At 32.6% G+C, this 26,428-nt stretch overlaps 1 protein-coding gene and 1 long non-coding RNA gene across 2 annotated transcripts in view; one reads left to right on the top strand and one right to left on the bottom strand.

Moving 5' to 3' along the window:
- LOC129228617 (uncharacterized) overlaps nt 1–26,428 on the bottom strand; it is a 62,198-nt gene that overhangs the window by 23,098 nt on the left and 12,672 nt on the right. The gene's annotated exons all lie outside the window — the stretch shown is intronic.
- On the top strand, nt 15,403–24,204 carry LOC129228129 (uncharacterized). Its single transcript, XR_008580890.1, has 3 exons — nt 15,403–15,534; nt 19,985–20,115; nt 23,982–24,204. It is a non-coding gene; the product is annotated as an uncharacterized LOC129228129 (long non-coding RNA).

Below are 26,428 nucleotides of genomic sequence, written 5' to 3'. Positions count from 1 at the left end.
TGACGCATTTAATTGCACTTCGTCTCTAAAATTAAACTCTGAAAGCTCCCTTTTATTTTTTATTTTTTTATTTTTCTTTTTGAGCTATGAGCCTTTTTGAGCCGCTAATTTTTCAAAACTACCCTTTAAATCAAGGGTCTATAACCTTATCTTAACGAAGGGCTAAATTTATTACTATGGAAATGATTAAAGGTCGCTTTGACATACGCATGTTTTGATAAACTTGATGTTAATTTGAAAGGGGACAGAGTTAGTTTTTGAAATAAGTTTCCATTTAATTCGAAACTTATGCTCAAAACAATATTCAACGTATATGGTGTTTTTGAAATAACAAACACGATAAAAAATTTTAAAAAATTATTTGTCGTAAAGGCACACAATAAAAGTAAAGCTTTTATTTATTTTATTTATTTTATTTTTTTTTTTTTTTTTCACGTTCTGAACTGTTACTTCACCCATATTTTCTCTCACACCACGCTCTTGCTATTTCTGTGTCTGACATTGGCATGTTCACGACAATGTTGTACATTTTACTGAAGAAAATAGATTATAAACAACGAGAAAACTGAAGAATGAACGAAATACACTTTTTAATTGTTGCCAAAAACAATAAAAAATAGTACTAATTATGAGGTTAGTTTTGTTAGAAAAGAAAAGAAACTAGTTTCATTGTTGAACCTAAGCAATGTGGATTATGCTTTAAACTGATGACTTCACTTGAATTATATGCTTGCTTAATTTCAGCCTTGAAATTTATTTGTTAATTTTAGCATTAACAAAACTAACCTTGTAATTACCACTTTTTTTTTTTTTTTGGTAACACAAATAACCAATTACGTCACTTCCGTCTCACAAGAATCTTGTGGATCAGAATTTCAAAGCCTTCGCATAAAAATGTTTACTTCAAAGAATTAGTTCTGAAATTAGTTATAAAACACAAAAATTAATTAAAATCATAATTTTTTTTAATATTTCAGAGATAAATTGAATATTATTTTTCTTTCACCAATTTTTCAACACTAGTTTATACTTGTAATGAATCAATTTGAAGAGTGTTCTAAAGATGAGTTTAAAAAAAAAAAAAATAAGCTCATTTTTCTTTAGTTTCGACTTTCAGGTTCATTTTTGAAAACAACTTCTCACAGATATACGTAAGTGCTGCTAAAAAAGGAATGCTGTGAACAGGCTTAGATCAGATTGTTAGGGACTAAATCGTTAAATCTAACGTATTATCTCGTTTATATCGATATGAGAGTGTTGTGAAGGTTTATAACAACACCCTAATTTTGTATAAGAATTTGACTCCATTATTTTATAAAAATCGACAAAACTTTATTTACATCACATATACTTCAAGAAGTCGTCATTTTTATTTTCTCAAGACCAAATTTGTGGAACACGATCTCGTGCGTCTTTTTCACTTTTTTTAATTACGTGTTGCCATTCGGCAGTTTGTGTTAAATAGAAATAAAATAATTAAATTTAAGAATTAAAAGACATTAAAAATATGGATGAAAATATAATACTAGAGAATTATCATTACGTGGTAATAATTTTGACTGAGAAGGGCACTTCAGTACCCCCTTCCCAGTAATGATGATAATAAATACGTTGCCGAAAGTCACGCATTAACCACGAATGACATGTCCATAATTCTTTGGGAAGTGAACTGTTCGTCCATATTTTGTCCTATATGAAGTTTCTTCATCTTTTTTACGCATTTCTTCTTCTGGTTGGTTAACATTGTCTTTGTCAGCAGACAGAAATGCTGGTTTTAGCCTGTCTACAGACACAGTGACATTTTTGCCTTTTATCATTACTTTGAACACTTTCGCGCCGCGCTTGATGACTGCATAAGGTCCGTTGTATGGCGGCTGAAGACTTTTCCGCACCCCATCATTTCTGATAAAAACATGGGTGCAAGTTTTTAAGTCTTGTGATACGAAAGGCTTAATATTAGAATGTGATTTGTCGGTAAAGGAGCAAAATCGTGAAATATATCTCTTAGCTTCTGTATCATAGTTTCAGGGCTTTTTATAACCGAATGTTCATCGAAAAAATCTCCTGGAAGTCGATGTGAAGTTCCATAAACAAGTTCGGCTGGTGAAACATTCAGATCCGTTTTAATTGCTGCACGGAATCCTAGGAGTATGGTGGGAAGAACTTCGGTCCATTTTTCATTTCGTCGAGCTTTTAAAGCACATTTTAATGGTCGATGCCAGTTCTCAATAAGACCATTTGATTGAGGATGGTATGGTTAAGTTCTTATCTTTTCGGCACCAATGAATCGAGTTAATTGTCGAAATAGCTCAGACTCAAATTGACGACCTTGATCTGATGTAATTTTTTCTGGACAACCAAATCTTGAAATCCATTCGGACATCAACGTCTTAGCGACAGTTGGTGCTGTCATATCACAAATAGGATATGCTTCTGGCCATCGCGTTGCCCTATCAATTACCGTTAAGCAGTAATTCTTTCCTTCAGATTCTGGTAGTGGTCCTATTAGATCAATGTGTATATGGGCAAACCTAGATGTGTTAATATCAAATTTTCCTTCTTCAGTTTTAGTGTGCCTGAAAACCTTTGATCTTTGGCAGTTTAAACACTCTTCAACCCATACTTTGATATCCGTAGCCATTGAAGGCCAAACAAATCTCTGCTTAATAAGCTTAGTCGAACCTTTTATACCTGGGTGTGTTAAATTATGTAGGTTTAAAAAAACTTGTTTACGAAAACTTTTTATTAGAAAAGGTCGTGCTTTTCCTGTAGAAATATCACAAAATATTTCAGTTTTTGAATCAGGCATAGTAAGTAATTTTAATACTAAATTAGATTCCTTATTTTCTAAAGCAGATTTAAGTTCTAAGTCAGATTTTTGTTCAACACCTAACTTAGCGTAATCTAGCGAAGTAGGAAATTTAATTGTACTTATTCGAGAAAAGGCATCGGCTGCTTCATTTGACCTACCTTGCAAATATTCAATGTCAGTTGTAAACTCAGAGATAAAGGATAACCATCTACTTTGCCTATTTGTGTAGGTATCTCGTTTCTTTTGAAAAGCAAATTTTATTGGTTTGTGATCAGTGTATATTATACATTCTTTCGCCTCGATGAAATGTCGAAAATATTTTACTGATTCATAAATGGCTAATAATTCCCTATCAAAAACCGAGTATTTTAACTGAGCAGTATTCAGTTTTTTTGAAAAAAATGCTATTGGTTTCAACCCTTCTTCAGTCTGCAGACTTAAGGTTGAACCAATGGAGAAATCACTAGCATCAGTGTGTAATGCTAACTGCCCATCCTGCGAGGGAAAGACCAATGCAGCGCCAATCAAACTTTGTTTAGCTTTCTCAAATGCGTCATTCAAAATTGGAGACCATTCAGTAGGAGTGCTATCATTCTTTTTACATCCTCTTATTTGATCTGTTAAAGGGGTAAGCAGTCTTGCTGCATGTTTAACAAATCTTCTAAAATAATTTATTAATCCAATGAATCGTCGAAGCTCTGATATTGTTTTTGACTTAGGATAATTTTGAATGGTTTCAACTTTTGATTTTAAAGGTTTAATTCCTTCAAAAGAAATATCATGTCCTAAAAATGATACTTCAGTTTGAGCAAAAACACTTTTGGAAATATTCACATTTAAACCATATTTGGCAAGCCTACCTAATACAATTTTCATGTGTTCTAAGTGTTCCGTTTCATTTTCGGAAAAAATTAGTATGTCGTCTAAATAAGAAACAGCGAAGTCTACATTTGAAAGTGCCTCGTTAATAAATCTTTGGAACGTATTTGCTGCACATTTTAAACCGAAATTTAAATATAAGAACTCAAAACTACCAAACGGTGTGGTAACTGCAGTTTTTTGAATATCATCTTTGAAAACTGGAATGTGAAAATATGCCCTAACAATATCGAGTTTAGAGAAAATTTTCTTGCCGTGTAAAATGTTCGTTACATCGTGTATGTGTGGCACAGGGTAACGGTCAGGCACAGTGACCGAATTTAACCTTCGATAATCACCACAAATACGGTAAGATCCATCCGCTTTTGGTACCACGTGAATAGGAGAAGCCCAAGGAGATTTTGAAGGACGGCATATTCCTTGATCCATAAGGTATTGAAATTCTTTTTTAACTTCGATTAATACCTTTGGATGTAAACGTCGGGGCTTAGAAAATAAAGGCGGTCCTTTTGTTTCTATATAATGGACAGTATCGTGACTGACTGGTTTTTTGAAATTTGGGATAGGATTAAATAACTCGGGAAAATCTTAAAATAATTCTTTGTACACCATATTATCCGAGACTAATTTAATTCCACTATATTGAGCTTTAGTTAACTCTCCCTTCGTTGTCAAACCAGTGACTGAATCAATTAATCTCGACTTCTTTAAATCTACTAGTAGTGAAAAATTTTGTAAAAAATCTGCTCCTAGAATTGGGCAAGAAACATTTGCTACAACAAATGGCCACTGATATATTCTACGCAATCCAATGTTGATATTTAACACCTTGTGGTCGTACACAGCTATTTTTGAATCGTTCGCAGCATACACGTAAGTGATGGGAGTTTTTGCTTTGAATGAAAAATGGGCAGGAATGCAAGAAATATCACTGCCACTATCAACCAAAAAATTTAATCCCGTATTTTTATTCATTATGTGTAATCTACACTGTTTATGTGCTGCTATGTCAGGGTAAATATCGTTATTAGACATAGTAGCTATGGCAAGTTTTTTTTTTGAACTGCATCATAACTGCATGGTTGGCGACATTTAAATGCTTTATCGCCGAATTTTTCATGATAAAAACAAAACTCAGATGTATTTTGATTATCTGAGGGTGTTGGAACTCGTCTACTCCTAGATTGGGACCTATATCTATGATTACTACGACCTCTTGAAAATGAACGTTTTGATACCATTTTAGTTAATTCAGAAACTCGCATGGTTAAATGCTCAATTTGATTTTGCAAATTTGATATTTGCGTCGTTTGTTCACTATGTTTTAGTGTTTCTGAAATTTTGCAAACTGATGGCTCCATTTTTATTTCATGAATTTTATCAGCTAAAATGGACAGTTCAGTCAACTCTGAAGTTGATGCTGATAAAATGGCTTGAATATGTGTTGGCAAACGCTCTAACCAAATGGTTTTTAAAAATTCGTCAGTAATTGAATTTCGTGAAAGTTCTTTCATTTGCCGAAGTAAAACAGATGGTTTTTTATCACCTAATGTAAGTTCACACAAAAGTTTCCGTATTTGACTTGATTACGAATCGGAAAACTCTTTAACTAATCTATCTTTTAAAGCTTGATATTTATTTCCCTCTGGAGGAGCTATAATTAAATCCGAAACAGCGCTAAGTGTATCTGCGTCAATGGCGGATAACAAGTAGTTATACTTCGTCTCATCATTTGTTATACGTGAAACATTGAAACTAGCCTCCACTTCCATAGTGGAGGTAATCTGGTTGCAACTCTCAAAACTGAGTCACTTTGTACAGTATTATTGGTAAATTCAACATTATCTAAACTTTCTACCGACATTTTAAAATTTAACTGAGAATTTACAAGTAAAATAAACAAATGCAATTAAATTAAAACAAAGAAAAATTAGTCAAAGATAAAATTTATCTTTACACGAAAATAAAATTTAGGCCAGAGCATTTCCCTTCAAGTGAATGACTTTAAGTGAAGAGCATACCATAGAATAAAGCATTGTCCGTCTTCTTTTCTTTTCCTTTTTTTCTTGTCCAAAACGTGGGTCACCACTGAGAGTGTTGTGAAGGTTTATAACAACACCCTAATTTTGTATAAGAATTTGACTCCATTATTTTATAAAAATCGACAAAACTTTATTTACATCACATATACTTCAAGAAGTCGTCATTTTTATTTTCTCAAGACCAAATTTGTGGAACACGATCTCGTGCGTCTTTTTCACTTTTTTTAATTACGTGTTGCCATTCGGCAGTTTGTGTTAAATAGAAATAAAATAATTAAATTTAAGAATTAAAAGACATTAAAAATATGGATGAAAATATAATACTAGAGAATTATCATTACGTGGTAATAATTTTGACTGAGAAGGGCACTTCAGTTATAATCATTAGATCAATAAGCTGAAATTAAATCATTCGGTGGGTATATGAAATATATGCAAATAGCCCTCTGGATGAAGGTCACTGCTTAAATGTGCGTATGTAGATTTGAATGCATGTCACGCTATCTCAAGAATAGTCTTAGGCAAGGGCCAGGAATCTCATCTAACACGAGGACTTGGATTAACAGAAATATTAATTAGACACGCAATTAGCATTCTTTCGCACAAACTTGGCCGAAAAATCATGATAACATATTTCAAACCGATATCAATCAAAAGAACGGATTCTTTACGTAAGACAGAATTTGCTTGGAACTACTGAGTTAGGATTAAGTTGGGAATTGGAGTTATAACCGTTTTTGGCAGCGATACTAAAAGTCTAGAGATTAAATCGCTAGAGCAGTTTCTGAATTAACGCTGATTGGCTGACGTTCGAAAGAAACTAAATTTTATGCTGCACATTAATTATTCAAATTTTATCTGTTGTCATCTAACGATGTGTTAACAAATGAATTTCTGATAATTGTTTCTACATCTTTTCTGGAGCCTTTCCGGATGAAGGTAGGATTTGGAGTTGTAAGGGGATTTAACTGCATTTATTCATTTATAATTATTTTCACTTTTACTTATTTATTTATTTATATTTTAAAATTAAGCTACTCTTATTTGTACTCCTGATAGTATAACAGTACCCACAAAACTTATTTTTAAGCTACTGTTACTTGCATTCCAGATAGTAAAATAGTAACCCCTAAACTTAATTTGTAACCTATAGATAAGATCCTTAAATTATATTCTTGTAGAACTTTGATAGTTCAGGTAAATACTTCAACTTAAAAACTAATTTACGCCCTAGTTTCAAAACGGAGCAAAAATATTTTACTGCGTTAGTTATGAGCTGTAAGTGACACCAGTTACTAATTATTTTCCTAAACTTTGAAATATTTGTCAAAACAACAATTTTTTTTGAACAAAATTGTTCAATCCACTCGCAATAAAATAAATAAAATAGTTATATGCTTTATCGAAGTGTTATTTTCGCACGTCATTCATCCGCAATATGATTTCAAAATTTCTCGAGTATTTCGAATGTAGTAATTTTAATTACAAATGGCATTTCAAAATATTTGACACATTCAAATGAAAGATGCCTCCTTTTATTATTACTTCGGAATTGTTTCACGAGTAAAAATTTTAAGGACCCAATTTTTTCTCCCCAAGTTAAATTGCGTAATTAATTAAGCATAAAATAATATCTATGCAGTTTAATAGAATTATTGTTTTATGTTGAATTCATAAACGCTATGCAACAATTAAGCCATCACAAAAAAAATCTTTGCTGATAGTTCCGCAGAAGTGTAAAAATTTAGTCTTTGGAGCTGTAAAAAAATATCTAAATTTGTTAGTAAAAAATGAAGGGCAAAGCATTTTAATTGTCTCTATTTTGTAACAAAATTTTACTTAACTGGAAATAAAATGACTCAAAAAGCAAACTTAAACACAGTTAATTAATTTGGATAGAGTATAGAACAGAAATGCATCGGTAACATAAACGATTTATCGCTATTGGAAACAAACAATTTGTAGTTGGAGACATTCTACAAATATATGTTGCAACTCCAACATTTGCACCATGTTCGTTCTAAGTAGTAGGAAGACTACTTATGGCCTAATATCACACAGTATTTTGTAATTGTAAGTTTTTTCTTAAAAACAAGAACGTTTAACAAGATTTAAAAATTCATTGCAAATTAAATTAATCCGCCAAATTAGATACGCCATCAAAACCTTTTAACACTAGAAAGACGGAGGGGCCTGTGTGGCCCTTCGCGTAGTTTGTTGTTTAATAACTCGGATAATACCTAACGGAACTTAATGGAATTTTCTGACTTTTCATTATATGACACTATTTGAATGCTTGTTTAATCATTTAATCATTCACCTCATAGTACTGTTAATATTGATCCTTATACCTAGAAAGACGGGAGGGGCCACAGTGGCCCCTAAGCATTTTGACAATTAAAAAATTATTTTTTTTCCTTTCTCCTAATTGTTGTAGCATAAAAAAAATGCCATTCACTCTAGTTTGACCTGTAACTTCCCCTTTATGCAGCCGATTGGATATCCAAATGCTATAAACAGTACCGACTGCTTACCATCCTAACGGTGGCCATTGCTCTTAGAAAGGAAAACTAATTCAACCTTTTTCCCAGTATAGAGAGAAAAACTAAAAATAATTAAGTACTAAGTTTTTATTTAGTCATGAAAGAAGGTGTATCGGGCATGTGGACTCTCTCAGGAAGAATTTTTAAAAGAATTCACTCCAAAAATGGGTAGGGGCCACAATGGCCCCTTCAGTCTTTCTAGGTATACAGAAAATGTCAGTCGTTCTATTGTTAAAATTTAAAATTATCTGCTAAATAAGTAAACTATTCCATTAAATAATGTTTAACGTTCAGTTGAAATAAAAATTTATCTGCAACTTAATTTTAAAAAAGCACAGAAAACTCCTTTAAATGTTAAATTAATGCACCAAATAAATATCTCAAGTCAATTCACAACATAAGAAGCTCCATTAAAGTATAGAATTGAAATACAAGTGTGAAACACGGCGGCGACGGAACGATATTTTTCCGTTTTCACCCAAGTAGAAAGTAAACAAATCGCCACCTCTATTGCCCCATCCTTCCAGGCTTGTCATTTACTGGGATCAGGGGGTCAATTGCCCCTTCTCTACTCCAGGCTTTGAACAATCAATGTTTTTGAATATAAATAGGCGGGCTTTTTGCTGTTTTCCGATAAGATTTACATTGAGTAAACATCCTGTGCCACCCCCACCCCCTCTTGTGGAAAAGGGCGAAATGTCTGCCTAGTCTCTTTCCCTCCAATATACGTAACAATATGCATTGATGATGTGGGCAGATTTTATTTTATTTTTACATATTCAAGTTCACCAGTTTTACTTAAACTCATGTCCGTAAATCTCAGTGACAGTTTATGTGGAGCAAAAATAAACAAAAGTTATTCAGGAAATATTTATTTAAGCGTGGGTGAAAATAAAAGTCGAGACCATGGATCCTAAATCTAAAATGGCAATTTAGATTCATTCAAAATACATCATCTTGTAAATCGGCGATTTATTCAAATACACCCCGTTTTTCTCCTCCCGATATCTTGGATAAAAAAAAAGTCCCTCTAAAAGCAGGACAAACTGAGAAAGAGATGGAATTTCACTTATCGTATGTCTATTCCCAGAGCGATCGATAAAGAAGGCGCCGTGAGGACAACTAATTCCGTAAAGCACGTTATGTTTTTCGGAAAGAATTTTTACATATTTTTGCTTCCTGCCTATAGCTCTGAAACACATTTTAAGATGTGATTATTGATATTCTTTTTGAAAAAGTAATGAAATTATAAGCTGAATGTTTCCGGATAGAAAGTGATTAATTCCCCAATTTAAGAGCAATGGAAAATAAACAATTTTATGAGCAATTTGTTTAAGCGATTTTCTTTCGTAATCTAGGATGAAAATTGCTTGTTTTTAATGATTTATTGATCAGAAATGTAATCTTCACTCATCGCTTTATAAAAATAAGTTAAATCTAATTAAATGATTAAGGTACTAAAGCTTTTTAAAGATACAAATTACAAAAAATGTCTTATTTCATTTTTTATTTCATTTTATTAAATGAACGTATTATTTTTGATTGTTTTAGTTATTTATTTATTTATTTGAAGCAATCGTTACCTTCCTGCTTTGTTTTCATATATTATTAAAAATGTAACATCAAAATATAAGTGAAGAAAACAAAAGAAAATTTGAATTTTTGGTATTTTAAATTCAAATTATGTTTTTCGCAATCACGAGCCTGTGTGTGATTGCTCGAAAATATTGGCTGTAAGTTGCAACCTCAAGGCAGAACTACAAGCATATTACCCGATTTCGTCATCCAGATACTGCAATTTCAATTTTACTCTAATATTAGAGATCTACGGTTAAAGCAATGTTTCTGGACGCTACAGTGATAATGTAGGTTTTAAGTTATAGCTTGGCACCTCCCTGAATAACCAAGAAAGCCCCAGAAGCAAACATGGTTGAAGCTAAGACGAAATTGCAAATAGTAAGTACCACACAACTCACTTGCCTGTAATTCTGGCAAAGCTGTAGAATACAGATATTTATTCGCTCTCTTAGGAAGCTTAGCCATTTGGACAGACCGTGATCGTTCTAAAGCCGATGCACTAAATAAATAACGGGGTTTCCAATCCCAAAATCCCAATCCCGAAAGAGTCAGCATTATATTCGGCGGGATTAATCTCGTAGGATTGAGAGCAAATTCCCGCAAAAATTTCCAATCCCCCAACGGTTTTCTATGCAAACGGTTTCCAACTTTTGCCGAATAACATAAAACGAATATTTTCACAAGCGTCATTTGTAGTTTGAATCACCTTCCTCGTATTTCTGCAAGAAGAGCAAGAAAAACTTCGTATCTATGATGAACGATGGATTTATCATTTAACACAATGAAAATGGAGTATATTTTTCTGAGAATAAATAGCTATTCTCATTCGAAGTTTTTCAAGTTTAATTCTATTACTTTCAAACGTTAAACTACTAAAACAAAATTTCAAAGAAATACTAATTTTACTGTTTGTATTTCAGTTTTAATATTTCATTCAGTGCAGCATTAAGTAACTGGACTAAACTTTGAATATTTTCAAAACTTTCTACTGAAATCTGTAAAAATAAAAACTGCTTAGATATTATGGAAATAAAACTGAAAGTAAAATTGAACTTTCAAATTTCAGAGAGGCTTATATTTTTACAGTATTTCAAAGCGCATTCTATGAGTGAAAATGACTTCAGGATACTTTCTTTTGCATATGGGTAATGTATCTTTTATCTATAATCATATATAACAGCCTCTCTGAGTTTCAAGACGAATTTCATTTCTAAACTGATAAGGAAGAAGACCGTGCCTTTGTGATCATCCAGAAGATAAACGTGAAAACGATACATCAGTATATTCCTGCAACCTTCGATTATAGATATAGAAGGTTTTGCCTTACGATAAGAAACGATACTGTTACATTTTGCATAACAAAAGTCTCTCATATGATCTTGTGAAAATAAGGTTTTTCGCTGCCTATTTATCTGTTTTAAATTTTGATGAAAAATATTTGCTTCATTTGATACTAGATCATATGAGCCCATTTCTGTATTAGTAAAAACTGGCGTCGTTCTTTTATAATGTGACTTAATGTAAAGACATTTTCTATGTTTGGCTGGGTTACAGTAACGTTGTCACTTGGTGATATTGGCCATAAATGATGGTGTTTTAAAATTACGTTATTGTAACCTTACAGTAGGATTTCATAATACAGTTAAATATAAGTCAATTGACTTCATGAGTCTTTGCGTGTTAATTTATTTCGTTCTTCCTTGGAGAGTTAGAAGCAAAATTCAAATTGCGATCAGTTAAAGAGTTTGGGAAGTACTTGAAAACTATTATGTTGTTTTTCCGTAGAATTGTATTACAGAATAGTAAACTGATGTGTGATGAATAGTATGGTGTTACGCAAATCATTGGAAAATAATAATTGTTTAGAAAGAAAGAAAATATGTATTGAATTTTTGCTACTCGAAATTGAAATTGCACTAGAGAGATGAAACGCTGTTGAAAGGTAAATAAAACCTACATTTTTTGCAGCTGCTTCTTTTACTCAAACTCATTCTTTAAACTTCAAGAAATAATTCACCCCGTTTCCTCCAAATTATGCAAACGTTTACTTTAAAGTAAACGTTTGCATAATTACATAGCATTTACATAGCATTTTCTCCTTTTCATTGTTTCTTTTAAGTTTTATTTGTTTTTAAAACGATGCCATCATAAAAATCAGTTCAGCCAAATTCATCGATGTGGTAAACTTTTGTGAAATTGTATATTATCTTCAAATCAAGTGGCTTCACCTGGCAGTTTAATAAATGTGTATTCATCTATATATATAAAAATGGAGTTTGGTAAATTTGTTCCCTAAGATCTCAGAAACTACCCGGCAGATTTGGCTGAAACTTTCACCGTTTGTTCTTTTTGGTACTGGGAAGGTTTGTAGACCAGTTCGAAAAAAATCCGATTGATAGTTCGTGTTTTATTCTAATTTGTCCAAATTTTCGCATAAATGCCCCAATATGACGGTGAAAAAATACGTGCACATATTAAAATTATGTGTCCATCGAAAGCGCTTATTTTTCTGCTGAAGATGGCATCTGTTAGGCAGCTCTAAGTTGTATGAGAAACGAGTTATGAGCTTTTTTTGTTCCATGTTCGAAGGCTTTCCTCAACCCAATTCATTATTTAGTGTATCATCTCAACTCCCAGTTCATAGTTAGAATTGTTGAATGTTTTTGTGTTTCGTCTGATTGTTTGAGGCTTTTCTCAAGTCATATCTTAAAGTAACGTTTTTTCCCTAAGGTTGGCTAATAATAACTAGATTTGGCTGATTATTTTCCATTTAAACGAAGCTTTAGTATAATTAATGAGTTTTTTTATTATTTGTGCTGATTGGATTTTTTAATCATTATCCAATCTAACAGCAGAAACCTCGCCAAAATTTATGCAGAAAGATTTCAGTAGCGGATGCATTTGGCAGTTTTTTCAACTGTCGCGGTTTTTGAATTCAAAGACTACGTAATAATGTTTGTTAGCTTTCACCATGTAAACAAAATATCGTCAATCAAAGAATCTTTAAAACTTTTTTTTACTGTAAAATAATCCAGCAACTAAATTAGGCAAGTCCATAAACAGCACAAAAACTTCCATTAATGTGACTTTGTGCACAAATTCAAACCATCGCCAAATTTTACTACTTATTTTGGAAACATTTCGGATGAAATTGTTTAGAGCCATTTTATGGTGACCAAAAGTATCTTAGCATATGGCGACAATATCTCTTTAACAAAAATTAGTAACATATCGTTTTACAAAGTAAGGAAGGGGAGCATTATCCAAGGTATCCCAAAACGATTCCCGCAAAGTTGGTAACATTTTAAATCGCACCAAGAACCCACAATAATTGAAATTTTCCAAAATAACTAAAGCAATTTAAAGGGGATCACGGGCTCGCGGCTACATTTTTTTAACAGTTCGTTCTTCAATAGACATACAGAGAAGGTAAGACTCCATGTAAAAAAAAAAAAATAAGTGTATTAACTGATAAATATTTTTAAACATGTGAAATTTAATTTCATATTTCGGAAATTCTTCAAATTTGTATACGATTAAATTTCGTGTTTTCATTTCTAAATGAATACTATTTTGCTCTTTTTATTTACTGCTACTTTAGTTTTATGAGTGAGAAAGAAGCTAGATTTTAACTCACGTCAAAAAGGTGTGTTTTAAGTTCTTTCACTTAAAACAGAAAACAAATGCAAGTAACGATTGTTTCTCATAATTATTGCTAACCCAGGCAACGCCGGGTATTTTTGCTAGTTTATTTAATAAACATGTATTTATTTTTAAAAGTTAAATTTGCGCCAAATCTTTGAAATATAGCATTAAAGTATAACTATCAAAATTCCATCTTCTCTACATTACACAATCATGCGGTTAGCAGCAGCTTCTGTAAGTAAGATTGTTTTGCAAATGTTGGATTTCAATAAGAGGGATTTCTGAAAGCAATTGCAATTCTCTAGACCGATAAATTTGTTTATTGTTGAAGAAAACATAGGAATGCATTTCATTATGATTATTTTAAAAGCTGTTAATACGCTGTTTTTACGCTACGTTAGTATTTAATTCAAATATTTCTTCAAATGTCTTGAAAACTCATATGTTTTGATACTGCGCTTTACCTGCCCACGGCAGAATGTTTCATAACATTTCTAGCTATTTGCTTAAAAGAACCTTGTCAGACATTATTCCATCATTTAACTGCACTGTAAAAATGAGTCAGAAAAGTTAATGGAAAAAACGGGCAGCTGATGTGCCCAATTTTTGACTGTAACATATCTTGCAAAAAACACGAATATTTTCCGCTGAAAGACAGTGTCCTTCCTGAAATCATCCTTAAATCTTTCTAAAAAAATACAAAAAAAATTTCGGTTAAAGCCAGTTCTGTTTCTGGAATCTTTAGAGAAAACTTAAGTAGGCTTTGACGTAGTATCTTGGCGCCTTCCTGATTTACCAATACAGCTCCAAAAGCATTATTGTGGGATCTTAGTCAATCTGAATAGGCCATTTTTCACATGAAATGGGTGAAAACCTGTGAAATCTCGAAACGGTTCGTGGAAATTACCAGTTACGTTTCGTAATTTTTTTGCAGTGTGACTACATGTAAGGCCTTGAAAAGACACCAAAACTTTCATCATCATCATCATCATTAAGGGTCAGGCCTTAAATCTTTCTAAATAATACAAAAAATTCTCCGGTTAAAGCCAGTTCTTTTTCTGGAATCTTTAGAGAAAACTTAAGTAGGCATTTACGTAGTATCTCGGCGCCTTCCTGATTTACCAATACAGCTCCAAAATAAAACCTGTTGCTTTATTTTGGATGGTTGTTAATAAAGCTTGTTGCGACTTCTTAGTCTAAGCACCGTTTTCTAGGCCTGCCACGGTCTCACTTGCTTTTTGGCCTGTAGCACTATAAAGCCCTAGATCGTAGCTTAAGTAGCGACAAGTCCGCCATCTTGGACATAAATCCCGCTTTCTTCCTATGTCAGCAATAATGAAGTAGCATGTTTTGCTTCTTCATTGTGGTGCTTCTTGATTGTGGATTAACATCGAGTTAATAAGAAACCACAATCAAGAAGTAAAACGCTCTACTTAACCATAGCAGACGTAGGAAGAAAGCATCGTTTAAGCCTTGGTTTCCTAGAAGCGAACACGCCAATCGTCGGCGTCGCTCCTCGCCGTGGGGAAAACTTGAATCTTCTGCGTATTCGCAGCCGAGCTAAATCGACGTCGTGAATGGCCACACCGGAATCTACTTGACTTTGATTTCAACGTCACAGCAAGGAGCGACGTCGAAGATCGGCGATTCGCTCCTAGGAAACCAGGGCTTTAGCCCCAAGATGGCGGACGCGTCGCTACTTTATTCTACGACTCAGGGCTTTATGTAGTACTATGCAGTTCTAGGAAGTCTCCCTCATTTCACTCTTTGGGTATGCTTTTTCCAATCAATGAGGTAAACGTCATTTTTTCCACACAGGCTAAAAACCTTTAATCATCTCCCAATATCTTCATTCTCTATTTTGTCCACAAGTGTTCTTACGATTGGTTTTTCTTTTCTTTCAGCCTTGAAGCAAAAATTTGTGTGTTTCTTTGTGATTCTTCTGGTTTGTGCTGTCTGGAGGGCAGAAGGAAGATACCTGCCCACCCGATCTGACAGCAGTCGGTACGAGCACATCAAGGAGATTCTCAGAGCGGTAAGAAAAACCCTACTTGTTGGGTTTCTTGTCTCTGCAACTGAAATGGAATGGAAATCGCCCATTGAGAAGAGATAAAATGGAGGGAGTGAAGACTTTCTTTTATGAAATCAACATTCCAAGTCACGCGATTGATTTGAAAGCAAAGTATCGGAAGAAATCGGGTTTCTTTCGCTTGTTTCAAGCAAAACGTACTAACTATTCGTCGTTGCAGAGTCACGTCACTTGGGGTCTTTGGGTCAGGTTTTGCTAAGCCAAAGATTGTATTTGCTCCCTCCATTTTAATTCCTGCTCTAAGAAATCGCCACGAAATTTGCTCCAGTCACATTTTGACCGGTGGTTTCCTATAATAGGGGAAAAAAGTCATATCCATAAAAAAAGAAATGTTGATTAAGGTGCGGTAATAAAGATAAAGATTTTATAACCGGTATCCGCAAGTACACTTAAAATAAAGTAATTTTACAGTGTATAATGTTATGTAATTTTTATTTCTTATCTATCTTAAATGATGGGAATTAATAATATGGAAATTTTGTATGCATTTTGCTGTTTAAGTTCATTAGGTGTTTTCCTGAAAAAATTAAATTTTGTAACAAAAAAAAACTTTTTCTAATGCAAAGTCTGCTTGAGTTAAGCTCTGAAACAAATATGAACAAAATCAATCTACAAACGATTTCTAACTTTGAAAATAAAAATTTCGCTTTCTAAAAAAATATTTAACTTAATATTTGTCATGGCAATCTGAAAAATCAGTGCAACATCAACTTTGGTCAAGTGAAGATAATAAGAAATTCGTGATAGCTCAGAAATAAATATAAATTAGGGGAATGTAAGGGGAAGGGTATTACTTAGGAAAAATTATATTTTTTGGAATGAACCAATTAGAAATTGTTTTTAAAATTACAGTACATAAAAAAGTAATTTTATTTCGTTACCAAACTTACATTGACGCATTTGTTTAATTTTTGTTAGTTTATTTGTGCTTTAAAAAAAAGTGAAATTTTAAAAACATTTTTATTTAAGTGAAAAATAAGAAAAAATAAAATATTTTTCGGATGATATGTTTTTCATTTGATTATTTAAAAAATGTTTGATCAAATGAGTGAGTAAATGCAAGAAAGAATGAATAAATAAATAGATAATGAAAAAATAAACAAATAAATAAATTAATTAATTGATTAATGTGTAAGAAAAATTAAATGAGTCTATAAATAGTGAATGAATAAGAAAAGTGAATCAATGAATCAATGAAGGAACTAATAAACAAAGGAATGTAAGTATATCATTAAATAACTGAATACGTAAATGAATTAATAAAGAAATGAATACGTGAGTGAATTCATAAATCACTGAATTAAAAAAAAGTAAACGAAATGTACAATCTCATTCCGCTCGATTAAGTAATTGTGCAAAACATTAAAATAAAAATATGCTTAACATTAAATAAACCAAAACATATTGCACCAGATATAGGCTTGTCGGTCTCAATTGATATTAAAAACTTCATTAATAAGAACTTTATCATTTTAACTAATGAAAATAATTTTTAACTTGCAACAAAATATGAAAATAACGAGCTGATGTGTGCATCACATGACTTCCTTTTACTCCAATTTAATGTCATTTTCTCATTATTGGCAGTTTTAATATGATTCTATTCTTTACTCTCTAAATATCACCAGCAGTGGCCAAATTGAAACCAGATTTAAAAAAAAATTTAATCTCCAAATTTGTCGCCAAGTTGGAGACAAAACTTGGCGACCAAAAGAATGGCGATATATCGCCAAGTGTCCGCCAAATTAAAACACCACTTAAGTTTACATCGAAACTAATAATCATCCCCCCCATAAAGGGGCAAAAGACCCCTTTTGGAGAATACGAATGCAACCAAAAAGGAAGGTGAACAGCTAGACATCACTAGGAGTCTACGTACCAAATTTCAACTTTCTAGGACATTCCGTTCTTGAGTTATGTGACATACATACACACATACACACAAATGCATATACGCACATAAATACATACATACAGACGTCACGAGAAAACTCGTTGTAATTAACTCGGGGATCGTCAAAATGGATGTTTCGGGTGTCTGTACGTTCCTAGACACATATCCACGTGTGGTCGGGTTGAAAAAAACAAACTCAACATTCATTTGGGGGTGAGCAAAATGGAAATTAAGGTCGATTTTTGGGTGAAAATGTTTTCGCGAATACAATATTTCCTTTTTTGTAAAAGGAAGTAAAAAGAGTAGAGCTGTTTGGAAACTGCTTACTTTATCGTATGCTTTAATCTTCAGAGGTAACTTTTTCTTGACTGGAATAGACTATACATTTTTGTTACTACAATGTTAAATTATTACCAGACTAGCAAACACACCCAGCGTTGCCTGGGTCAGTAATGATATTCAGAAAAAAGTTTATACTCTCATTTATTTATTTTTAGCTGTACCCACGGTTTCACCAGCGTTAATAAAACAAAAATGTGTTAAAAATCTATTTTAAGTACATCTCGTTATGATATATATATGATACATAGAAAAAAAAATAAATACCCTTATCTACATTGATGTTTTCCGTTAAATAAAAAAATCAATAAAAAAATAATTGATTTATAAATTATTTAATTTTTACATGAGGCGGGTAATTAATGCTGAAAAGCCTCCGGCCGCAGCTGGGCTCGAACCCGAGAACCTAGCGTTGGTTTGCCAAGCGCTTAACCTACCGAGCTATTCAGGCAACAAAAGCTTGAGCTATTGATGCAACAAAAAATGCAGCATGGTTGTTATTGAATAAATTTCCATTGATTGCCGCTCCACTCCTATTAATCATAGCGTGATGTTTTATTATCGCCTTTTGCCTTCCTCAGTAAATGGACTATTCAATACAAAAAGAATTTTTCAATTCGAGCCAGTAGCTCCTGCGATTAGCGCGTTCAAACAAACTCTTCAATTTTATATCCTTAGTGTAGATATACAAGGTGTTCCGCTTTAACCTGCAAAAACTCCTTTTTTCGCAACCGTTAGTCCTTGATGCATACTTCTAATTGCAAAAATGTTCAAAATCAGATGCAGACTTTAGGTATTGAAAGTTTGAAGTAGAAATAAAAATTGGTCAAAAAATACAAAATTTTACTAGGTCCCTTAACTTATATTTAAGGAAAAAATATCAATTGAAAAATATTACTATCACAAAAAACGTGACATTTGTGCGACCAAAACTCAAGGAGATATTCGGGTTCGAAGTTTTAGGGGACCATACAGAAGATGAAATTGTTACTTGTCGAAGTAAAAAAACAAAGTATTTATATTTTTCATTGCTATTCAAAAATAAGTGCACATGTTATGCCATAATTCGTAAAAACATACTACAAAACTTCGAAGAATTTGAAAAACCAAAATATGCATATAATTTCAAACCCTTGTTAACCGCTATATTTTCATCCCAAAATGTGTTATTGAAGGTGAGTGTAAAATGTTGTAAGTCACAAAACGCTCCGTTTCATATCTCGGTGAATATTAATCGTAATAATGTCAAACTTTTTGTGTTGGAATTATTTTTCGAAGGAGATCATTTCCCTAAATATAAGTTAGGAGACTTAGGGCCGTACAAAAGGTTTATTTTTGTATTTTTTTACTCATTTTTATTTTCTCTTCAAACTTTCAATATCTAACTCTGTATCCGATTTTGAACATTTTTACAATGGGGTGGTTTCTTTCAGACAAAAGTACTACTTTTAGTCATTGAAATGGATAGAATGAGCAAAAAAAAAAAAAACATAAACCCAGAAAACTTTTATTTTTCCAACAGTTTAATTCAATTATTTTTTTAAATGCCCGATTTTTCAAACAAGGCGTGATCTTGATGACGTCACAAATGATGCATTTTGGCGCATCTTTCTATCGCATTTCCACGTTATGATAATCAAGAAGCGAATTAAAATTGCGCTCTATGCTTGCTATCAACCATATCGTTGCCAATACACGTGAGTAAAGATGCGAAATAAATATTTTGCACTGTGAATGACAACACTAAATGGCAGTTCATCATTTGTGATGTCATCGGCAAAAGCTGTAAACAATAAAAGCACTTCGATTTAAGTATTTTTTTTATGTTAAACTTAAACAAATTATTTAAAAAATGGTCAGATCTTGTGTTTTTAAGCATGCTCTTTCAGAAAAAAAATACTTTTAAAATTTTGGAAACGACCCCATTGAAAGTATGCATCTAGAGCTAACGGTTGCGAAAATAGAGGCTTTGCAGGTTAAACCGGAACACCCTGTAGACAGGTGGCGTAAAAACAGAGTAAATATTTCACCATATCACTTTGCCTCGGTGTTTCACTTCGCCCCACAATCCCCAACATAGTGTTTTTAAAAATACTGGTGCAAAATCATTCCAGAATACAAAAGGGGATCTACCTAATCATACTTTCTTTTTACTTCTTTCAGTTGATGGATCTGAACGAATCTGAGTCACACAGCGGTAGACAGAACTACATGTACGACGACGTGCTCCGTTCGAAAAGAGCAACAGCCGATCAGAAGATTCAAGAAACTGTTGTCGCATGATGAAACAAAAGGTGACGCTTACATTTCACAGATTAAGCAAAGTTTTTCCATAATAGATCAAATTTGCTCTGACAGAAATTGAAACTTCGAATTAACTGCACTATTGTTTTTGCTCACAAGAGTGGTTCTGCCATTTATTTCCAACTAAATTGGACTCCTCGTGTAATTGTAGCGAATTCCTTCTCATGTCGAAGTTTGAGGAAACGAGATTGTTGATGTAGAATACATTCTAGGATGAGCCATCTCTAACCTCTTTGGGCCTTAATATTGGGTTCTGCCCCCCCCCTACCCTCCTTCTGATAATGTCACAATCCAAAACCCGAAGCTGGATCCTCATTTTTATATCACTGACTTAAGGGGACATACGACTATTAATCTCGAAAAAAATTTCAATTTTTGGAAAAAATATATATATATTGTTCTCCACTCTATCCTGAATAATTTAAAACAAATCACTTTGAAAAGTTCTAGTAATCAATAAAACGATGAGGAAAAACATATCGGCTCATGCATTTGAGTTATTTACCGTAAAAAATAATTTAAAAGCCGTTTTTTCTCAAAATGTGTTGTTTTTTTTTAATTTTTTTAAAAAATTTTTTATTGATATTGATCTTAAAAGCTAAGAAATATTTTTGCATGAAATTTTTACAGAACAAATGCTTTGCTTTATAAATTGAACCGCAATTTTTGTACAATTTCTTACCTGAAAAATTATGTAGAGTATAAAATGTATGAAATTTTGATCATTTTTTGACATTTTGATTTAAATTACCGTATAAAGTAGAAGTTATACATAAAGGTAAAAAAAAACTGGTTCTGTTTATTAAACTAACAGTTTGAATTATTTAGATACCAAAAGCATTCTGTTATGACTTTTTTTTTTTTTTTGTAATCATGCGCGCAAGGTGACTAATGCAATTTTCATCAAACATTTTTGCTTGTATTAATTACTCACTTAGATAAACACCTACCAATATTTGGGTTTAAAAAAATAGATGCAGTAAAACAAAGGACATACATTTTTCTAGAAAAGAAAAATGAGTATCTCAAATGTATTCTTTCAGAGTTATAGTGTCTCGAATTAAACTGTATTTTACCCATTTCTGCAAGGTTTAGGAGTCGAATTTCCCCTTGATTGATGCATGTGTGGGGCAACTGTTGAACGAGGAAGAGACTGTCCTCAACTTGCTAATGCTTTATGATCTCTTATAATTCTAGGCTCTCACACTAAGGGGCTGAGAAACACTGATACACAAAGAGACAAACTATTTGTTTATCACTGAGTGTCGCTTTCCAAAATAGTCAGGCTCTAATAAAAGATTGCCTGTCCTTTAAGAAATTTCGCAATTTTTCCAAAACAAAGTTTCAAAATGTTAGAACGCTCCCTATTTTTATTTCACAACGGCAAAGTTTTCAAAGTTTATTGCATGACATATAATACTGGGTTAACATAAAAGAGTATCCCAGTTTCAAAAATTTATATTTCATAAACTATTACACTTAGCACTATAAATGATACATAAAAATAAAGATAAACTGAAAGTTTTTTTAACGTAAGTAACTACTTAAACGTGCACGTTCCGCATTAGCGTGCGTCAGAAATTACTTTCAGAAGGTTTTTTTTTTTTTGGTCACAACAGTCCTTACACGTGTATGACATGACAATCTACTGTATTAGGATTGGCAACAGTGTTAAAACCAAGACCTCTTAGAGTTGGTCTCGGTAACCCCCCCCCCCCACCCCTACTCGCTCCTTTACTGCGCCACTGACGTCCCGCAACGCTAGATTGGCCGTGCAGGTGATGATGATTTACCCTTTATGCCCCTTTATGCGTATGGCAGCCAGATCCCCAAACCTAACCCCATGTGATTTTTTTAATGAGGTTTCGTCAGAGACAGTGTTTATACTCCACCATTGCCTACAACATTGCAAGAACTGAAAGATCGCATGTGTATAGTATTTCAAAAAATTGAGTAAGACTCTCCGAAATGTATGTTATAGATGTGTGTCGCGTTACGAAAGGTACACCGCACACATCAAACATTCGGGAGTGAAAAAAACACTTGGACAGGTTATCTTTATTTTTATGTATCGTTCATAGTGCTAAGTGTAATAGTTTATGAAATATAAATTTTTAAAACCGGGATATTCTTTTATACTAAGCCTGTATTATAATGTAGGGGTCAATAGATATTGAAACCTTTGAAATATCATTCAAAAGCAGCTTTCATACAGAGAGTATAGAATTTTCAGAATAATTGGTTGTGTGCTGATCTTAAAACATGTTTTCTAAATTAAAAAGTAGAAAACTTGTATCATAATCTTGTAAGTCGAGTGCAGCTGGTAGGAAAGACGCGTGTCTTGGGATTTCCAAGGACCCCTTTTTCATCGTAAAAGAAGTTACCTTAAACAAAGGACAACATTGCTCTTCTAAGGTTCTTTTCAAGTCAAATATGCTAACAATAATAATAATAATAACACTCTACGGGTGTTTTTAAATATGTCAGAAATAGTGCATTGCATAAAGTTTGGGCTTATTAACCCCGTATCTATCTACTATGTCATAATCTTTGCAACACAAATTTTTGCTAAAAATTCCTCCCGATCTGAATCCAGATATTTCACTACAAATTAGTTTCATATCCAACTCCCTGCAATTAACTTAATTTCAATTTATGCAACTTACAAATACATAAAATACTACGACTCTAACCATATTACACTTCCTAGTTCAACAACCTAAAGAGAAGGAGCTATTTATACGATCTATCCTCTTTTGTCAATGATAACCCCACCATGATTGAACTAAGGACTTTTGGCATTGGAATTTTATTATTCTTTTTTATTACAGTATTCGAGAATTGCCGTTATGTTTAATTTCTAATAGTAATTTTACAGCATTTTTCTAAAATTTAATTACATTATTCCTCATGATTCCCCCCCCCCCCCATTTTAGTTTACTTTTTTTTTTTTTTTTTGCCACTTTTACCAAGGGCCATGCTGATTGGCTATTTTTTTCTCTAACCACGCTCATTTGATTACTCAATATGATACAAGGAAATAGAGGAAAAAACACGCTCATTTTTACTAACTCATATAGAGTAACGGCACCAGTAACAGGTCCAGTAACAGACAGTCGTAAGTTTAGATTTAAATAATAAGAATCTTAGGTGGGTAAAACTGATGCCAACTGCGACCAATGAATACGGTGCATCCATCTAGTGTTATCAAAGTGAGTTTTATGAACCAGTTGGTATTTACAAGGCAGTGGTGGAAGGTTATAAACAGCCACCACCATGTCTGCTGGTGTTTCATGTTCATTTAAATTAAACAAGGTTGTAGGTCTAAAAATGAAGAACTTTTGCATATTTTGAAGAGAAAAGGGGAATTTTGTCCGTTGGTCATCATTTCTTCATCCTATCCGTTACTGGGCATCATCAGAATTGTCTGTTACTAGGGCTCAGACCTTTTTCCGAAATTGAGCATATTAAAATGGAATTAACTCATTCAGAATGTCCAGAAGCAGCTAAACGTTAGATGAGATGTAGTCACATGAGAGAAAAATAGTTTTAAAAGTCTAAATACATTAAAAGATTCAGAAAATTGAGTGAAACCTGAGTTAGATGTCTCAAGCATGTCTGTTGCTGGTGCCGTTACCTTACCAGGAAATCAAGCACTCAGTCCCTAACGATCATACAAAGGTATATGCTAAAAGCAATGGAATGGTGAGAAGTTAAAACTAAATGGTTGAATAGCAATCAGATAAGTTTTGTACAGAACCTCTTTTTTTTCCAACCAGGAAAATTGATAAATTTTAAAATAGAGCTATTTTTTTCTTTTTTTTTTAGATTAATTAAGTCTTCTTTTCTTTTACAGGTCACAAAATGGAACCCTACTGTTGAACTTTAATTCCACTCATAATTTTTATTAATTTGATGCAATCAGGAAGTGGACATGTATTTAAAGATTCAAACTCATACAACTTTAGTCATGTTTGATTTTGTTCTCATATAATTCATTGTCACTCTCCTTTTGCTTTTAAAAACTGTCTTGTTATGTAATTCTGGAAACATTAAAATTATTTTCTTGTTGTAGCTTATTCTAGGATTACTCATTTCAACACGTTTAAATATATATTCTTGTAGAAATGCAAATTAGTCAAAGTAGTTTTTCTGTTTCAGTAATGAATAGTGTGCATTGGTCTCTTACGAATTACTTTACTTGCCACGTCTGCGAAAACAGAAAAATATCACTGACATCACTGCCATATTAGCCCCTTATGCATTAACTTTGCATTTTAAATGAACCTTTAATGTTTTTATAACATGATATTTCTTTTGGCGGACTATTTCACTCTGTGATGGAACTTGTCATGTTTTTAATTATTTGGTATGTTTGCCGGATAATTTAGATTGTAAGGGAGCTTTTAATGTTGTTAAACAGATAGCATAAAAAGCTGTTGTCTAATTGGCAGATCATTTTGTATTTTAGTAGTTTAACTCATTTATTTTATGGATTGTTTTGCAATTCAATGAAATTTTTTTTTGCTTATTGATTTCTTTACAAGTCCATCAATTTGATAGAATATTTTATAGTACAGCAGGCTGGAAATCATTTATCCAGATTATCTGGATAAAATTGGTAGTATTTAAAAAAATTTGGACTTACATAGATCATTTTTAATTATGATAGAAAAAACGCAGCTGGATTACACCGAGCATTCGCTTTTTATTTTGATTAGATGTAGAGGAGAGTGTAGTACCTTGGGACACTTTTCATATTTTAATTTTTAACGTCAATTATTTGAATCAAATTTAAAATCTCAAAGTCACGTTAAAATACCCCAACATACTTCTACACAATACAATTTCTAAAATCAAGACAGTTTGAAAAAAAAATATTGCTGGATGACATTTAAAGTAAAAGTTCCAAGCTGTTCCAAGGTACAAAATCCTATTGTACCTTGGGACACATCCTGTTGTACTATGGGAGAGTCTTCATGATTCAGGAAACAGCCATATACTTGAACCAATTTTGCGCCAGAAGACAAGAAAATTATTTTTTCCATGGTAGTGAATTAAGTCAGGAATAATTAATTATGAATAATGAATTATGAATTATTATCTAACATTAAATGTGTTTAAAAGACTACATAAGATTAGAACATTGTTCCATGTTCCTAAACATGTATTAATTATTAAGAACCATGCATATGTTGTACCTTGGATCGTGTCCTAAAATACAAAATGTTTGGCTGTCTCAAGGTATAATCACTTCGTGGTTTAAGAAAAACCAAAATGATGGTCAATCTAGATGCACGCTCTTTATTTTCTGTTAAGCAATATATTTAAAATACTTCTCTTTTCAAAAAAAGAATAAATAAAATTCAGTTGATTAAATTTAGAAATACAAAGACAGAAAATGAAATAAAAATGAAGAAAATATTTACTTTGGAGTCATAAAATTTTCATTCTCTCACAAAATCGTCAATTTGATGCTGATGTTTACTACTGCCACTAGTTAGTACTGAAAGTTACTGTTAGAGATTACAAAAACATGACTGCTTAAAATAGATTCCTAAAAAGTAGCAGTGTCCCAAGGTACATCACTCTCCCCTACAACTTCTACATAGATTGTACAATAAATAATCTAACAAACACACTATTATCTTTTACCGGATGTCTTTACATCCAAAAGCTCACAACAATGAATAGAAAGATGGGTTTCTGGAAACTTCAAAAAACGTGCATTCAGTAATCTGTATACTCTTTGACCACGGATTGTATGTAATTTGGCAATCTGCCAAGTAAAGACGATTCCATCTGAATGAAACTAGCAGAGGAGAATGGAAAATAATGACGAGGTTTTGATACACGCGTTTCATAATATCATTAGCGCCTTATTCATTTATTGCATTCTCAAAAAAAAGTAAGGGGAAACAAGAATAGTTACCATGGAAACAACAAAAAGAAAATAAAATATTTTTATTTCGTTCAGGAATGTAAAAGCAAAATGGCAACCTCAAAACTTTGATGTGAATAAATAAATTAATTAATCTTTGGCATGAGAATATAGATCGAATATACTTTAGATTTGAAAAATGCTGCAAATTTTCATTTTTACAAAACTAAGGCTAAATAATAGAGAGGCAAAAGTACACATCTGAAACAAACCAACATCCCTATAAACTAATAGATACGTCTATTTCTGTCTATAAACCGAATATTAGCCTTTGCATGTAATCGATAGTCAGACAGTATTTGTGCTGCAAAACGTTGGATATTTCCTATTATGTCTCGGCAAAAAGGTACTGATAATTTCTC

Source organism: Uloborus diversus, chromosome 8, assembly GCF_026930045.1.
Source record: "Uloborus diversus isolate 005 chromosome 8, Udiv.v.3.1, whole genome shotgun sequence".
In the NCBI taxonomy this organism is placed as follows: Eukaryota; Metazoa; Arthropoda; class Arachnida; order Araneae; family Uloboridae; genus Uloborus; species Uloborus diversus.
The sequence above is the reverse complement of the archived record's forward strand: the minus strand, read 5'-3'. Positions and strand labels throughout refer to the sequence as shown.